Source organism: Lissotriton helveticus, chromosome 8, assembly GCF_964261635.1.
Source record: "Lissotriton helveticus chromosome 8, aLisHel1.1, whole genome shotgun sequence".
NCBI lineage: Eukaryota > Metazoa > Chordata > Amphibia > Caudata > Salamandridae > Lissotriton > Lissotriton helveticus.
In genome coordinates, this window is record NC_136069.1 from 1,662,052,128 (window position 1) to 1,662,069,532 (window position 17,405).

Below are 17,405 nucleotides of genomic sequence, written 5' to 3' on the forward strand. Positions count from 1 at the left end.
GGAGACACGCTTGGACAGTAGTCAACACATTCTACCCAAAAACCGCAAGCCTATTTAGCCCAACACTACTGTCAATATCTAAAAAAACTCTAATAGCGTATCGTCTTGGCATGCATTCTACAAAAGACCTAATGCCTTCCTGGAAACGAAAAACAAAGTACAAACTGCAGACTATGCGGATACAAGAACGAAACAGTGGCGCACATACTATGTGTATGTCCAGCGCTGCAAGCCTTAAGAAGAAGATATCTTCGGGCAATTTTCAACACACTGAAAATCCGCACATGCAGACAGGCGGTCATACGGTGGCTAAGTGGTGTCTCCCCCATACTTTCATGTCGGGGGAATTAAATTCATGTCCATGGCATTAAAGCAGATACTAGAAAAGGAACAGACTTAATGAACACATAATGACTAAACCGAAATAAATGGACTTAACATGCTGTGTATGAGGATCATGATAATCTCAAAGACTATTGACACATAACCATCAAACTTAATGATAATTTTTTAACTTTTAATTTAAACTTGTTGTTGTATTTTTTACTGCCTGTAAAGATTGTAAAGATTTTAAATAATCATACAATAAAAAACGAACTAACTGATGTTTTTCTGCACGTTCAAGTTTTTGTCTAGCCTTATTGCTATTGATCTTGTGGAATCTATAATGTGTGGTACACAATTATGAGCTGTTAGTTGCATTATCCATTCTTCGATAGCGGGTGACTGTTTGGGAGGGGCGAGCAGGAGGAATTCCGTTTTGAGGGGATTTAATTTGAGGTGGTTATAGGTCAGCCTGTATTTTTTTGTAGGGTTATGTTGAGGGAACTGATGTCCTCAGGGGGAAGAGACTTTCCAGTACAGTTGGGTGTCATTGGCATACATGTGGTAATGAATGTTGAATAGGTTCAGTTAGCAGCTCCATGAACAAGTTGAAGAGAGTGGGTGAGAGCGTGGACGCCTGTGGTACCCCTAGAGCGACAGATATGAAATTGGACAGGCACTGGTTAACCTTGTATCTTTGAGTTTTATTATAGCGGAATGAGGCAAACTAATTTAGGATGGACCCTGGGAGTCCCATCCCATGTTCCAATGCATCTAGAAGGCTGTCATGTTTAACTATCTAAAGCGGACGATAGGTCAAGGAGGATCAGAAGACAAGAATCGTTTTGATCCAGCATTTTTAATGTGTCATCCACAATGTGTGTAAGAGCGGATTCGGGCTGTGACCCTGATGGAAGCCAGATTGGGTTTGGTCTACAAGTCGGAATTGGTCAATGTGGTTACATAGTTGGACGTGGACACATTTTTCGAGGAGCTTCGCCAGAGTCAGAATATTGGAGCTTGAGTGGTAGTTGTGTAGGTCTGCGCAATCAGCAGTAGTTTCTCAGGGCAGGGGTGACCTGTCCAGACTTTAGGCAGTCAGGAATAGAGCCTTGAACTAGTGAGGCATTTACTATCTTGAGTGGGAGTGTAGATGATTTGATCTTGCTGAAGAAGTTCGATGTTAGAGGATCACTGATGTGGTTTGAGGGTTTCAGTGCTGCAAGAATTTTGGAAATGGTGCTTTCATCAAAGGTTTTGAATACGTTCTACGAGGTGTTTTTGGATGTGTAATCAGGGAGGTGTGGGGGCACAGCAGTCAAGGGAGTGGGGAGACTGATAAGTTGTATCGTCGGCAGGTGCACCAATTCAGTCTTTTTCTCCCTTTCAAGGAAGAAGGTAGCAGTTTGGCTGCGTTCTAGATCCATCTGGGAAAGGGTTGGATTGGCTATTTGACTGTAGCTTGATGAGTTCAAACTGTTTTATCGGTTGGTCCTGGCTTGATCAAGTTAATTTCTGAAGTAATCTGCTTTATTACCTCTGATGCGCTTGTTATAGATGTTCCTCACTGATCTCAGATGCGTGAGATGTTCGAGAGATGGAGAAGATCTCCACAATCATTCAGCAAGTCTAAGATTGCGTCTTTCTACATTTAGGCTGCTAATACACCATGGTGGACATTGATTCATTCATTTTAGCCCGAGGAGAGCAATCAAGTCTAAAATGTTCATCATGGAGCTGTAATATTGATTTGCACGGTCATCGACATCTGGGATGTCCACCAGGGGAGGAAACTTTGTTGCTGAGAGATGTCAGTTCATTCAGGTTGATGCTTAAGCTTCTTTTCCAGTGATTGGGTTTCTTTAGTTGAGCATTATTAGTTCTTGCAGATTCTGTGATGAGGAAGGTGATGCAGTGGTAGTCGGTCCAGTCGCAAGGGACGATAGATACAAGTTGGATGGAATTGTCCTTCGCAATGATTACATCTAAGATCACTCTTGTTGTGTTTAGGTCTGTTGCATATTTGAATCTGGTTGAGGTCAGCTAGGAAGGTTTTAAGGCTGTTGACTGCAGAGTCATTCGGGTCATAAATGGAGGTTGAAATCTGAGGATGCAGTGTTGATCCACATTAGTTGAGATGATTTCCATAATTTGTTCTATGAAAAAAGGCAGTCTCCTGGAAGGTGGTAGATAGTGTGAAATTTACATAGTGACCCGTTATATGCATTTTCTAAGCATTGGTATTCACATGAAGATGGAACGTCAGAATGAAGATTGTTTCACGGAGAGATTGTTACGGTGAATGTACGCAATACTACCACCAGACCTACTAAATCTATCTAATATAATGATTGTATGGCTAGGGGGGACTAGTAAATCAAGAATATGTGCAGAGGAGCCATTTAGCCAAGTTTGTCATATAAAGAGGTCCGGCTCATGTGTGAGGATGAAGTCAGCGATGTCCGCTGCATGTCTTGCTGATGATTTACAGTTGAGTAGCATGCATTTCAGTTGAGGTTTGGTGTCAGCTAAGGTATATTGCGTGGTGGTAATTCGCATGAGTGGACCTTGTTTATGGATTGGGAGTTAAACCTAGGTTCTCTGTGTGAATCTGCATGAATTGTTTCTATTTGGCAGATTGTCTGTGCTAACAGAGTAATTTGGATCATATAGGAGGAGGATGTAGTGAATATCACTGTCAGGCAGTGGTTCCTTCAATCTAATAGTTGGGGTTCTCCATCTAGGATGGGGAGAGGCAAGTGTTGGTGAGATCAAGGAGGTTGGGTAGAGTTCTGGAAGCTTAGTGCAGTAGTTAGTGGGTTTGGCGTGGTTATGACTATTGATCCTCAGAGTCCTACTAGGCTACCAATTGTTAGCCAGTTCTGATGTGATGTGTAGTAGGCTTTGTAAGTCTGCCTTGAGTTGTTGATCAGACTCCATCTGTGCAAAAGTAGGGAAAGCGTTGGAAACCGAAAGGGGTAAAATGCAATATTCTCACTCCAGTCTGTGCAATCATATGGAAAGGATTGGACAATGGAGGGGTAACATTTACTATTCCCACTCCAGTCTGAGCAAAAATAGGGAAAGAAAGTGGTGGACTCCAAAGGGATATAATGTATTATTCCCACTCCAGTCTGTACATCAGGAGGGAAAGCGTTGGACTCCAGAGTGGTACGAATTAACAGTAGAAAAACATTTTCATAACTATAAATGAACAAAAAATATATAACTATTACTATAAAAGGCTTTATATATAATTCTTTACAAAAATAAAAAATGTATTCCTTCTTAAAAAAACAATTGTAATTAATTGATCAGGCCATTAAAATTCCACAGTATACAGTAACAAACACAGCAACACGCAATTAAAATATATGTGATATAAAAAAGCTAATTATGTGATATACAAAATAATTATTATATATATATATATGTATATATATATATATATATATATATATATATATATATATATATATTTTTTAAATTTTATTTTCTTAGTCTTTCTTAGCCACATATATAATACGTTACATCAAAAGAAAACAGATATAAAACACCAGGCATCATTATCAAATAATCCAATAATAATCCACATTTGTAAAGCGCACAATCACCCGTAAGGGTCTCTAGGCGCTGGGGGCCGTCGGGAAGATTAAGCAAGCTATTGCCCAGAGTCACATGGTGCTGGGCTAACCTGCCGCCGGAGCCGGGGATCGAACCCTGATCCCCAGATTCCAGCGTCAGTCGCCCTGGCCGCGGCGCCACACCTCTCCAAAAAAAGATTAAGAGTTTGAGCGTGAGAGATGTAAGTGTCCTGAGGCGGAAAGCCGGGACAGCGCTGATTTTAAACATATTGCGATTGATGCTATGTTTTAAATTTGTGACATTCGTTTTTAAAGTTATTTGTATCTGTGTACTACTCATTTTAAAAGAAGGGCAACTGTTGTGCACTGTACTCGAACCTATCTCCGGAGGCTATTTGCTCCCGTAGGTTCCGCCTTTTTGGGTTGGGAGCCGGCCGAGCAGTGCAGTGCTCCGCCCCTCCCGCCCTTTCCTCATCAAAAGAACAGACCTTCCACACGCCTCATTGATTAAGAGTTTGAGCGTGAGAGATGCAAGTGTCCTGAGGCGGAAAGCCGGGACAGCGCTGATTTTAAACATATTGCGATTGATGCTATGTTTTAAATTTGTGACATTCGTTTTTAAAGTTATTTGTATCTGTGTACTACTCATTTTAAAAGAAGGGCAACTGTTGTGCACTGTACTCGAACCTATCTGCGGAGGCTATTTGCTCCCGTAGGTTCCGCCTTTTTGGGTTGGGAGCCGGCCGAGCAGTGCAGTGCTCCGCCCCTCCCGCCCTTTCCTCATTAAATGGCTCCCATCACGAGGAAGCGCAGCGGACGAGCGCAGCGGGCGCACCAAAGGCGAGCCCGTCTGCGCCTGTCCGCGCCGGACCCGCGCCTAGGGCCGTACCCCCTGTATGTCTCGATCTGGGACCTACAATTAAACAGACCTACACTAGAGAGACGCTGTTGGCCCTAAAAAATAATTCCTCCAGCAAGGGTTGTATAGTTTGGGAACCCGAGACGATGGTACCATCTACAACATCCTATTGCGCCAACTGTTCCCAAATATTACCCAATTTGCTCTGGCTACCTATCACTCCCCAAGGAAACCAATACAATTTTCATATTAACAAAAAAAAAAAAATGACTCATTGATAAAATGCCTCCTACTCAACACCAGGTCGCTAGTTAAACACAGCTTGGAAATAGCAGAGCTAATTCAAGATGAGGACATAAAAATAGCATTTATTACGGAATCATGGACTGATGCAGCATCAGGTCCGGATATAGTGAAAGCCACCCCCCAGGATTTTGTCTGCCATACCCTAAACAGGGACAAGAGGAGAGGGGGTGGTCTAGCCATTATCCATCATAAAAACATCAGAGGCTCCTTTCAACCTGGCCCTACTGGCCTTGATGAATCTCTGCTCTTCAACTTTACCTTCGCAAACCACTTGTCCTTCACAGGCTGCCTTGTCTACAGACCACCAGGTGTTAAAGCCCGATTTCTAGATGCATTGAGTACGCTATTAGAAACGGCAATCTGTACCCAAAGGTTCACTCTACTGGGAGATTTTAACTTCCATTTGGAATGCATGGCAGACCCAGATACTCGCGAGTTAATTGAACTTCTGCAGGGGATTGACATGATGCAATTAGTACTGGATCCCACACAGAGCAGGACACACTTTAGACGGGATTTTCTCAAATTACCCCAGCCTAAAAGTTAGCTTGGTTTTACCAATTCCCTGGTCAGACCATTCAGCAATTCACTTTGCCATTCCCCTCACTACGCCCAATATACCACCTAGCACCAGAAACGTCCCGAGACAAGTTAGGAAATGGAAAAACATTAATGAGGATAATCTGGACGATATACTAAAAAACTCCCGGTTTCCCCTCTCTAACGACGTGGAGGAAGCAGCTAGTTCATATACGGATTGGCTGGACCAGGCGTGTTTACTCTTGGCCCCCCCCAAAACCACCTATTCCACTCGGGTCAATCCAACGGCCCCATGGTTTACTGAACAAATTAGGGAACACAAAACACGATGCAAAAAGCTTGAAAGGATCTGGCGTTTGAACTACAGCGACTCGGATAAACAAACCCTTAATGCGGAGCAAAGACATTACAAAGACAGAATCCTACAAGCTAAAAGGCTTATCTCTCGAAACGGATAGAAGAGGCCAGTAACACCCCCAAAGAATTATTCCAAACGGTCTCTTCCCTAGCAAATCCAAAAACCATAGATATTCCCTCGAGCCTTTCACTCTGTGAAAGTTTGGCCACCTTCTTTCGTGAAAAGGTAGAGAACATCTTCTTTTCCCTAGACAGTCAGGTGAAGACCTCCCCCGTGAGGGAGGACCTGGATTCCCCGGATTCTGGGGAAACACTTCAACATTTTCAACCCATCACGTAAAAGGAAGTGGAGAGACGCTTACTTAAAATCAAATCTGGCTCCCCTCATGATCCCTGCCCGACTGCTGTGGCCAAACTAGCCCCAGAGGCTATCACTAGAGGACTCACCCCTCTTTTGAATCAGATGCTAGAGAAAGGGGAATATCCCGCCAGATGGAAGCGAGCCTCCATTCTACCCCTGCTAAAAAAAACTAACTTAGACATCACTGATATGAACAACTATCGCCCGATTGCCCGACTCCCCCTCCCTGCCAAAATAATGGAAGGTAGTCTGAACATGCAACTCAGCGCATTCCTACGAACAGGGGATCATCTTGACTCCTCCCAATACGGTTTTCATGCGGAACACAGTACGGAATCCGCTCTGATCAAATCTATGGAAGACATCAGGCGGGTGATGGATGCAGGAGGCAGAGCAGCCCTGATCTTGTTAGATCTCTCCGCGGCCTTCGACACGGTCCACCACAGCCTGCTGGTGGACCGGTTGAGGGCCTGTGGAATTCAGGGAAAGGCTCTAAAAATCCTTCAGGCTTTCCTGTCTGATAGAACTCAGACAGTAGCGCTAGGAGCACATGAATCACGTCCATTTGTATTTCCCTGCGGGGTCCCTCAGGGATCCTCGCTTAGTCCTACCCTTTTTAATGTTTATGTGTCTAGCCTCGCACCGGTGATTCGATCGTTCGGCTTTCAACTCACTGCCTATGCCGACGACACACAGATTGTGGTGTCCCTCCTACCCGGCAACACTGATAATACAGCAGACAGATTCAAAAACTGTATGCATGAAGTGGGATGCTGGATGGCACAAAGTTGCCTTAAACTGAACTCCTCGAAGACAGAGGTTTTGCTCTTTGGAGTAAGGGAGAATTTCTGGTCCCCCAGATGGTGGCCAGACGAAATGGGACCACTTCCCGTGCCGGTCGATAAAGTAAAAAACTTGGGCATACTGGTGGACAGCTCACTGTCCTTTAAACCCCAGATTAATGCACTCTCCTCTTCCCTGCACTATATCCTCAAAACCATTAGGAAAATTCTCCCGTACTTAGAGAAGACACATAGGAAATCGATAGTTACAAGCCTAGTGCCTTCGCGCTTGGACTATTGCAACAGCCTGATGCTAAACGCCCAGCAGAGTGTACTTAATAAATTCCAACTACTGCAGAATGCAGCAGCCCGCCTGATCACCGATACTCCCAAATTCACATCGGTAACTCAGGATTTGGTGGCACTACACTGGCTGCCAATTCGTAAGAGAATTGCATTTAAGGCATTATGCATGGTCTTTAAAGCCCTCCATGACATGGGCCCTAGACACATGAAACTGATCTTTCGATGGCACAAACCGGCACGAACCCTGAGGTCAGGAGAACTGGCTCTGGTCACGGTCCCCAGAATTAAAAGAGCTCGATGGGGAGGTAGGAGTTTTTCCCTTGGGGCGGCAGAGGCCTGGAACAAACTCCCACTGGTGCTGAGACAAACTCAAGACCTGATGGTCTTTAGAAGGGGACTTAAGACCTGGCTCTTCACTCAGTAAACCTGCTCACCCACGCTAACTCTATCATACCAGCGCCAGGACACCTCCGGGTAACAGAGCGCTTAACAAATGTGTTAAATAAATAAATAAAAATAATTATTATAGTTGAACAAATAGTTGTTAATTATAATTGAATAGCTTCTGACCCTATGTCCTATAAACACAACAAAATATAATTCAAAAACTGTATAATATTAATACATAAAATAGTTAAATAAAAATGAATAATAAATTGAACATTGATTATTGCTTAATTAACTTCCCAACCTATACCACTAAAATCAAAACCTCCTACACCCACAAAATACCATAAAAAATAATGCCACAATTTACATAAGTATCAACTAAATATTTAATATTAAGTTAATAAAAAATTACTACATTACTTTACCTCCACACTATATCAGTACAAAAACAAACACAAAATATCACTACAAATTTTTAATTACACAATTTACATAATTTTCAATTCACTAATTAATAATAACTAATTAAGAACAATTTAATGATTTAATTACTTAATTAACTTCTCACCCTACAGCCTTTCAAACAAAACAATGTGCATCTAAAATATCTTACAAAATTAAATTACAAAATGTGCATAATTACCAATTATTAATAATAAACAATTAATTAATGAGGACTTCCTTAACATCCCATTCTATACCCTTACAAAACACCTAAAATATCAATTAAAAACTTAACAATTTACATATTATCCATTAAATAATTAATGTATTATTTATTAATGACACTTAATTAACTTCTCACCCTGTACCCCTGCAAACCTCACAACATGCTATAACACTATAAATTACTATTAGCAATTAAATAAAACATTATAAACTTAAAATGAAAAAACGATTACAAATTATTAACAATAATTATGCAAATTTATAACTTCTACAATATAAATATGAACTAAAACACAAATAAAAAATTATATTTTTTACACCAATATTAATGCACACTGTATTAAAAACACTGATCTTCATGTAAAACTAAAAAATGTATATTTAAGTTCACAATATTTCTGCATCTCAATATTAAAGTGTCATGATATTAAAAACTTGATATTTGTATAGCTCAATATTACTTACTCGCTGTGTCCAAATACCGTTTGCTTGTCATTTGTTCCTTCTTACCGGGTGAGCAGGCAACAGGTGAGAAGCATTGCCCTAATCCTCCACGCCAATTGGAGATGTTTAGACAATATGTGCATGTGCCCATGGTGTCTTGTTTGTTAGTTAAGGTTCTTCCAGGCTGTCCGACCTCTCCATATGCCTGTGCTACTGATCTAGCCATGAGGTGTTGTTCTTGTCCAGCTGTGTCATTATACTCTGACTTGTTCCCTGATTGCAGCTAGGACATTGGGGCTGTGGCTGGATTTGTATTTATGCTCGAACGTTTGGATTTTCGGTTATATGGTGTTTGATAGCATCCTTATGGCTTTTAAGAATGCTTGCCTGCTTTCTAATGCATAGCCACTGACAGTGGCTTTAAAAGCCTCCCCAAGTGTTTACTGAACTCATGTTATCTTCAAAGTATGTGGCGATAGTGGATCGGACCTCCTCCCAGAACACTGGAACTGCCACGCAAATGGTGCGGGATTGCAAGCGTGAAGTTTTAACTCACGCCGGACTGGTGCACGGTTCGATAAGGACTTGAGTAAGTGTGTAATGGCTTGTACCCAAGCGCTGACATTTCTGTTTGCCAACTAATAATTAAGCCAGGAGCAAGAGCTGGGTATGGAGGAAATAAATGTGCCCTGCCGCTGAGTGGGGTTTTTAACTCTCCAAAGATCCACCATCTCATGTACTTCCATACCGCCCCAGAGGACAGTATAGGATTGTTTACCATGCCAGTCTGTTGGCACTGATCTGTCTAAGGATGGGTCTTGATATGTGTTAAGGTTCTCTCCCAATATTACAGTTTTTGTCGTCATTGTGAGGAGTTTGTTCCAGAATGATGCGCAAAACTGTGGGTCATCTGTATTCAAGTCATATGTGTGATGTGGGTGCCTTATAGCATGCCCTGCACAATCACGTATCACCTCTTGTTGTCAGAGTGTGTGTGCCTGATCTGGAAGGTGATGGAGCGAGGTGATGAATAACATTTTGTTCAACCCTGCAAAGTTAAACTTCCATAATATATGTAACAGTATTAACAAGCATGTGGTGAAATTATTAATCAACTTAGTTTTAAAATGCATTTATTCAGAAAACACGTGGGATTAACTTATGTGCTCGATGTTGCAAATGTGAAGAAAATAATAAACTAACCTTGTCTATTGTCTTTGTCAGTATTAAATGCGGCTGTCTAACTAATGGCATGTGCTTATTTGTGTGCTTATGTTGTCTTTTCTGTGACAAAAGCTCGTGGAGAATCCTTGCAGTCTAAAAGAAGGTAGATATAAATGCTGCTTTGTGTGCTCAGCTAGGCAACATAAATTAACGGGTTTTTAATTAGCAAAGGGGGTGGGTAACAGACTGGGTCTCAATTCTCTAATTAATTGATGTCTTGTGTTTGTTTGAATAATAGTTTCCGATTGAGGCCTAAGGCATGCAAAGAAATGGCGTTACGAAAATCTGTCCAGAGAGGAGCCTTGCACATATTCAGAATTGGAAACTTACCACGTTGACATCTTTGTCAGAAAATGCAGTTAAATAAGTTGTGCTAAACGTGCTCTTGGAGAAAAAGGCTCAAGGACAGGAAATCAGCAAGATTGCCATGGCAAGGAAGTTTTGGACTGTAACTCGAGAGAAAATGATCTCTTGAGGAAGCCAAAAGACACGAAAGCAAAGGACAATAGGGCTTAAGAAAAGCCTGAACTTGGTTTAGAAACGGTGATGACCTAACGTGGACTGACATAAGACAGCCAATAGGAAACCCGAATTACTAAGAAAGTATACAAATGTAGAAAAGATTAGCTAGTTAGAAAGGTATAAAACCTGACCTCATGGGAAGGAGGGCACTTCTCGCTTTCTGATTCCTGAATGGCGTGACATGCTGTTCGACTCTTTGGCGCACGCAAGGACAGCAGACTTTATAGATTATTCTTTTCTAGGTGGAGTGAGTTTTAGTCAGGGAAATAGTTTGAGGGAATCGAAACTGTTATTTTTGCTAATATTCATGCTTTCGGAGTTTGCCTTGGAACTGTCAGACTAATTATTCATTTTCTTTTAAAATGCCGCTTTCATAATTGCTAATAAAATAAAGATTCATTAATGAAAATGCTCTTTGAATAATCTATACTACTATTATAAAGAGAGAACACAAACCTTTGAGCCATGTAAACTCGGGAACCACAGCGCCAATCCACACACCCGATAGATCGTTGAAATTGTCAGGGTGTGCAGATGGACATAGGCTATAAAAAATAAAAATTAAACGTAAATTTAAAAATGAAACTTTAAAAAAACAGTAGTCCCCTGAAAGTAGCGCCGGCCGCGACGTAGCGCTGGCCGCGACGTGCGTGGTGACGAGGAGGAGTGGCGGACATGGAGCGGCGGTGAAGTGAGGAGCGCGGGGAGGAGCGGTGGATCAGGTAAGTCAAAGGGAAATGGAAAATGTCGGGGCGGGAGGGAGTTGGGCGGGAGGGGGCCGGGGCAGGAGGGGGCCGGAGGGGGGCGGGCGGTTGGCCCTGCTTACATCTGGTCCGTGTCCGTCCCTGAATATAAAAACAAAACAGCATTAGCTAAGCTAATAGTGCTGTGCAGGGTGGGCAAACAGAAATGCTTTTTCCCGAAGCTGTGCAGCAGCAGAAAAAAAGCAATAAGAAACAATGCGAGGACGTAGATGCGCATATGTGCGTACAGGTCCATCTGGTCCGTGTCCGTGCATGGGCATGCACGGACAATGTCGGGGCGGGCGGGGGCCTGGGCGGGCGGTTGGCCCTGAAGCCTCATTGTCCCCGGACAACGTCGGGGTGGGCTGCTAGTAAAGTCAATAAAAATTAGAGTTGAAAAGACAAGCTTGTCTTGTTTATTCATGGTCTAGTTACCATTAGTTGATCCATTTGCCTAAGTGACTTAATTAAAATGATTTATGTTTAAAAACCATGGTAAGAAAAGATAAACTGCAGTTGTATATAAATATGTAAATAGTTTGCGAATAGTTCTGATTAATTAGGTCACATGATTCAGTCGCTCAAAATGGTCTCGTTGGTTCATGGGCCTTTGTAAGTGATTCATGATTAATGGTGAGTATTGTGGTGATAGGTAGCGTTGGTGAGAATCTTTCAGTCAGAGCGCTGGATCAAAGGGGATGCACTTCTTATTTAGAATCACAATGCCCCACGAGGATGAGAAGTCGGATCAAGCAGACCTGTGCAAGGCCCATCTGGTGCCTATCTTATTCTAGGTGGTGTCTTCGGCAAGAGGACAATGACTACATTGTGGTTGTCTAGATAGGCTATTATTTGGCGTGTTTTCCGTGGGTTCATTCATTCCCTCACTTTCCAGGATTGCAGTCTTCTATTTCCTCTAAATGAGGGTTACAGCAATTCTGTAGTTCAACAGTCTTTTCCCTTCCAGCCCTCCCCAATACAACATCCCAATCATGTCAACGTCATTCCCTATTCCACAAGCAAACATAGTAAAATGATATGAGTTTGGATCAAGTTGAAATTTCAGTTCCCTAACTTCAGTCATTGAGGAAGGAGATTCCTCCAAAGGTCGCCAGGATCCTAGTCTGGCTGTGGCCTCGTAGGGGCAGATTTGACTAAGGGCATAGGCCTGCAATACACATTTTATGGCAAATGCGGACATTTGTGACGTCCTGTTTCAGCGCCCCAATGTAATGTCTAAAAGCAGGGCTCCTCACTAGTTGTCTTCAGCCAGGGTTTTCTTTCCTCCACAGCAGAGTGTCGTGCGTTGCTGAGTTCCATGCGTCGGTGCGTTGCTTGGAGAATGGTTTTAGGAACATTGATGCTGCAAAGCGAGTCATGAAACGTTTCTGCTCGCCAGGGTGGTTAATGCAGGTGTGCCCAGTATAGCATGGCAAAGTAATTCCTGCTTTTGTAGCTGCCTCTTGACCGGGAGGTATTCTCTTTAAACCGCCTGAACCGCCACCGTGAAGTCAGGGAAAAAAGTGACATTGTTGCCTTGGTAGTTCAGGTCTTTCTTTTCCCTAGCTAGTCTGAGCACCATATCTCCGTTTTTGGATTTCAGGTCTGGGGTGAGGGGGCCCCCGGTGGCAGTCGCAGCATCAGAGACCGATGAGCTAGCTCCATCACTACCAGCTGTGAGAGGTTATCAGCGCCAAAGAGACATGTCAGCATTGTTTTTTTTATTTCTGGAGTTTTATATAGAGTGAACTAGGCCCATAGGTATCAGAGCGCTTTGTACGAGCACCAGTTATTTTACAGACGGACACATTCATTTTTGTTAAGACAATCCTTTTTGTTAGACACGGGAAGATTAAGTGATTTGCCCAGAATCACAGAATGTTGAACGTCCCTGCTGAGTCTTGAACCTGGTTCCCCAGCTCAGAGGTCAACCGCCGTAGACGTTAAGCCACATTCTCTCCCCGACATACTGCTCAATCTTGTCAGTGTATGTGGATTTCAGAATCCCTGTGATGCGCATATTACTGATTGAGCACTCCTCAATTTGGGCTCCGATCAGTGCTAATACATTTCCCATGTTTAGGTATTTGGAGGAGACTAGTTCCAGGTCATCTTCAGCGTCGGAGATGCTCTGGTCCACTGCAGAGATGCAGGTTGTTTGTTTATAAATCTGTACAGATGCAGTGTGCCTATTTTACCATCTATTGAGGTCAGACTTTGTCGCATGGCTTGCAGCATTGTTGCTAGGTTTTTTTCACTGGCTGCCTCGTGCCCAAGCTGCATTTTTACATTATCCTCAATGGTGCAATCCTCTGAGGATCTGTTGGTGCTCATAGCCTCGACTTGAGGTGTGCCCAGGGCTTTAAGTGGTTGAAAGGAACAGTGGTCTTGGGGAGGCCTCACAGGTCTCAATTGGAGGACGTGGGAATAAATCCTGAACGTGGAAGTGGCGTGGTGCGAAATGAATCAGAGTACTGTCAGGATTTACAGTATTGCACCTGCCTAAATGACTATAAACTGCAAATCCCATGAGCCTCTTTGTTAAGGAAGTATATCACGGACCTGCGCGATTGCCTGGTGCGCGTAATTCTCCTCTGTTTGGTTTGCTCACCGATGGTGGTGAGATGCAGTTTTTCCTCACTCGATCCTGACCGGGCGTCTCTCAAAGTGGAAACCGTCATCTGTTTCCGGTTCCGGTAAGAGGGCTCCCTTGTTTGGCTACCGGAGGAGTTCCCGGTAGATTCTAAATCTGGCTGCTGTGTTGTCAGATTCTACGGGGCGCCAAGTGGAGTATAACTCGCGCTGCCGTTTCTCCGATGTACTTTAACTGAATGCGGAATACAGAGGTGACCGGCCTCGTGTTGCCGTATTAGAAACGATTTTGGGATTTTTGTTCTCTATTTGCAGCGTAGCACGGTGGCGTGGATACTATACGCTTCCGTGTGCATACCTAAGCAAACGAGGGTTTCAATTCCGGAGCAGTTGTGGTGGTCGCAACCACCCGGTGCTGCTTTAAATTCTATGTTAGGACAGGAGGCTCCGATTATGCTTTCTCATTTCTTTATTGAAATGCTCAGCAGCCAATAAAAACAACCAAAAAACTACATTTCCCATGAATACTAGGGAATGACCATAGAGAGTAGCGTATAAAAGGACCCAACATTAGTCCTTCTTCCTCTTTCTTTGCTGCTCCGCAGCCAGTTAAGTGCATTTTCTGTTATCTCTGTGGCATATTGTTACTTGCTTCTTTAATTTAATATTGTGCTTACTGTTCATACTGTGCTTTGCCATTGCGCATTGTGGTTCGCGCGTTTGGGGCTCTGTCTCCGTTTCCTTGCGCGTATATTTTCCCCGCTGCCGGCGTGCAGTTTCCTTGCGGTCCGGAGCGTGTGTCTCACCTCCGTTTGTTGGTCCGGGCGCTTCTAGCTGCTCGCGTACCGTTGGTGGAGCGGGAGCAGGGGTTTCCGTTTCGTTGGGGAGCGCGAGCGCTCTCGGAACGGTCTTTGGTGGCAGGCGACAGTCGCGCATGCGCACTGTCCTATTTTCGGCTTCTGGTTTTCCTCAGCTGGTTGAGCGACGGCGTTTTGACGTCCTGCCCACGGCCTGTCTCCAGAATTTAACCCCGTCAGACACCGAGGTCTTCTGAGAACTTTGGTTGTATTTTTGTGGCATAGGCTCTGCCTAGAGTGTTCTGTTTAGTGCAGGCTTTGGCTCCCTCCACGCTTGAAATACTTTGACAGTCAGGCTTGTTCCTGCTTCTTCAAAGCCTGCTTTGGGGTTCTAACACTCCCCCTTGACTTGTGTTTCTTGACACTCCATATTGTTTCAGTCGTCTTGTGGGCATTTACTCTCTACCCTGGTGTAGAATGGCTGATTATTACGACGCTGATGACGACTATTATTATGATAATGAGGAGGAAGGCTCCTTGGAACAGGATTTGGTGGAACAATTAGATAAGGGTGTTCAACAATCTGTTAACAAGGCACTGGTACGTGCTATAAATCCCTTGAAGCGTCATTTAAACCTCTATGCCCAGCGGCAGGGCTGGTTGCCTGCTTCCAAGAAAACTGCTAAGTCACCTGTTAACCCTCATAAAACAGACTTCCAGCGTCTGGCTAAGAGTTTGGCGACTGCGCCTTCCGCTGCTTCTCTTCTGCATGATACTGAATCGGACAATGCACAGTCTTCTACTTCTTCAGACCATGCTTCTCCTCCTCCTAAAAAACGAGTCTGTAAGGCACATTTTGTTGACGCCCCTGAGCGTCCTACGGTGCTCAATTTTGAGCCTGCGGACATCGTTCATCCGAACTCTTCTACATGGCTGCCCTCGCCGGCTGTAGCTACCTATATTGAGGCTCACATTCGCCAACCTTTTGAGGCTTCGGTTCGGGCCCGGTTGCGCTCAGAGTGCCCGAGGCCTGATTTGGCTGACCATTTGGCCGAAACACCGGAGGTTGACCCCATGATGGTCACGTACTTGAAAAAATATGCCAAGGACCCGAAGAAGGGCCTTGATAGATCTTGGCGATCTTGTCAGGATAAGATGCTCGACTTACTTGGACCTCTCACCAAGATTTTAGATCTGGGTTATCAGGCAAAGGAGGCCTCTGCCCTTGTGGACCCAAAGGAGTTGATTGAGTGGGCACAGCGGGCGATCTGCCAATTGGGGAATGCCAATTGCGCAATTTCTGCGGAACGTCGCAGGTCCATCCTTTTAAAGCTTGATCCTAAGCTTTCTGAGTTGGCCACTTCGGAATCTGGACCTGAGGCGCAGGGCCTCTTGTTTGGTCAACCGTTCCTCAAGGAGCTCACGCGGTTTGTCTCCACCTTCAGTGGTATAGACAAGGCGCAGGCCTCCCTGAGACGGGCAATGCGTCCGGTTTTTGCAAAGGCCGGACGAGGTAGGGGACGTTCGTTCGGCCGTGGCTCTGCAAACCAGTCCCAGAGAGGCAACTCCTCTCAGCAAAGAGGATCTTACGACGCCGGTTATTCCACCAGGGCCAACTTTTACCCATCAAGGAAAGGAAAAGGCCAGTACGGCAAAGGACGTTCAGGTGGTCAGCAAGGACACTACCAGGATACCCACTCTACAGGTGAGCCTGCTTCGTGCATGCGATGTGATGTTGGGGGGTCGCATTCAATTTTTCCTACAAAATTGGCGCATGCTCTCCAACGATGCATGGGTGCTACAAACTGTTCAGGGGTTCAGAATAGAGTTTTATCACCCGATGCATCAGACCCGTCCTCCCCCTTGTTTGCATTTTTCTCTTCAGGATCAGATTTGTCTCTCCGGAGAGGTAGACGCCCTCCTCAAAAAAGGGGCGATTCTTCCAACCACCCGTCATCCGATGGGGTTTGCCAGTTCGGTCTTTCTGGTAGAGAAAAAAGGGGGCGGCTCTCGCCTGGTTCTCAACCTGAAAGACTTCAACGGAGGAGTGGTCTATCGACATTTCAAGATTGAGGGTATCCATCTATTGAGGGATCTCCTTCGCGAAGGGGATTGGATGGTCCGTCTGGATCTCAAGGATGCGTACCTCGCGGTTCCAATTTACAGGCCCCATCGTCGTTTTCTCCAGTTTCACTGGCAGGGAGTTTGGTACGAGTATCAGGTTCTCCCGTTCGGTCTCTCGTCGGCGCCGTGGTGCTTCACGAAGCTGTTGAGACCGGTTGTGGAACATCTTCGGTCTCGGGGTGTCAGGTTGATTATTTATCTGGACGATATTCTCCTTATGGCGGATTGTCCTCTCAAACTTCATCAACATCTGGAGTGGTCCATCAATCTTTTACAGTCTCTAGGTTTTCTGATCAATGTTCAGAAGTCGGTTTTGGTTCCTGCCCAGTGTATAGAGTTCCTGGGTTTCCAGATCGACTCGGTGGCTTGTCAACTTCTCTTGCCCAATCAGAAGTTGCGTTACATCAGGAGAGAATTGACGTCTGTTATTTCCAGACCGACTGTGTCGTTGAGGTTGTTGGCACGTGTAGTAGGTCTGTTA

General features: G+C 44.3%; 1 protein-coding gene across 3 annotated transcripts in view; it reads right to left on the reverse strand.

Moving 5' to 3' along the window:
* The window catches only part of LOC144773609 (transient receptor potential cation channel subfamily M member 2-like), a 1,291,174-nt gene that overhangs the window by 684,610 nt on the left and 589,159 nt on the right, over positions 1–17,405 (reverse strand). The gene's annotated exons all lie outside the window — the stretch shown is intronic.